The 1,231-nt window shown below is 43.6% G+C and overlaps 1 pseudogene; it reads right to left on the bottom strand.

Moving 5' to 3' along the window:
* Positions 1 to 445: 445 nt before the first annotated feature.
* Positions 446 to 733, bottom strand: LOC102867788 (annotated as a pseudogene).
* Positions 734 to 1,231: the final 498 nt, after the last annotated feature.

Here is a 1,231-nt window from a genome sequence, read left to right as displayed (position 1 = left end):
AAAAACATTAAAATTCTCCAAACAAGGTATGTAAGGATTACTTTTTATGTCGTTTTTTGTTAAACAGTGAGAACAAAATAACTTATTGGAATATAAAGATAAGAGCTGAATGAGCATGCCACTTAGGGAGAAAGGGGGTATTTTCACAGAACCAGTATTTTTCCCCATCCCATCTCCACTAGATGTTGATCAAAACAGACCATTGGCCATTTAGTTTATAAAAAAAACCAAACAAACAAAACAAGCCTACAATATGCATGTGCACATGCACCAGTTACTTTATGTACAATAAAAGAATAAGGAGGGGGAAATGAAAGAAGAGAGAAACTAGGCTGTAGTAGTCAGGATGTGCTGGAACCCAGTTGTGGTTTTCTAGTTGAGAATGCATTCTTGGTCTGCAGGAACAGAGTTCAGGAGTAAAACAGCAGGCTCCTCTGTGCTTCTTTTAGAAGACACCTCCTGTCTGCTGCTGAAACACATCAATTGTATCTTCATCCTCCATTTCCAAATGTGCAGGTTTATCTGATTCATTGATTGGCTGTCCGTCAAATCGGAATCTGATCTGCCTCATTGACAAACCCTGTCATTCACAATAAGCTTTCGTTAGCTTACTAAGCAGGGTATGCCTCTTAATCTTAAACTGCACCACAGAACCATCCTGCCCCGCCACCTTCAAATTAATATGATCATTGTTCTCAGTCTTGACTCCTTCCTTGGGTTTCTCGTCGGCCATGGCGAGCACCGGAGTCTCCTGAGCAGCCGCTTCACAAAAGAGGTACCAGGTCCTCAACGAACGAGCGCACAGGCAGCACCAGGAGCGGTAGAAGAAGGAGGCAGCATTGGTGGAGGAGGAGGAGGGCGCGCGCCCGTCATGCTCAGAGTGCTTTTTTGGAGGCAAAGATGATGAGACTTCATCTCACATACTTTGGACATGTTGCTAGGAGGAGCAATTCTTGGGCTAGGGGCAAGATACTCAGAAAAATAGAGGGTCAGTGAAGGAGAGGAAGACCCTCAACCAGGTGGATTGGCACACTGACTGCTGCAGTGAGCTCTAATGTGTCAGGAAGTGTGAGGATGGCACAGAATAGGATAGTGTTCAGATATATTGTTCATATGGTTGATATGGGTCATACTTGACTTTACAGCACCTAAGGGCCAAACTCGCTCAGCATTTCTTAAGCTCAAGGAACTGAAGAACAAATTCAAACCTAGAGTTGCTATAATCAAGGAT

The sequence above is a fragment of the Elephantulus edwardii genome, unplaced genomic scaffold (genome assembly GCF_000299155.1).
Source record: "Elephantulus edwardii isolate Elephantulus edwardi_28Jun2011 unplaced genomic scaffold, EleEdw1.0 scaffold00229, whole genome shotgun sequence".
Classification (NCBI taxonomy): Eukaryota; Metazoa; Chordata; class Mammalia; order Macroscelidea; family Macroscelididae; genus Elephantulus; species Elephantulus edwardii.
The sequence above is the reverse complement of the archived record's forward strand: the minus strand, read 5'-3'. Positions and strand labels throughout refer to the sequence as shown.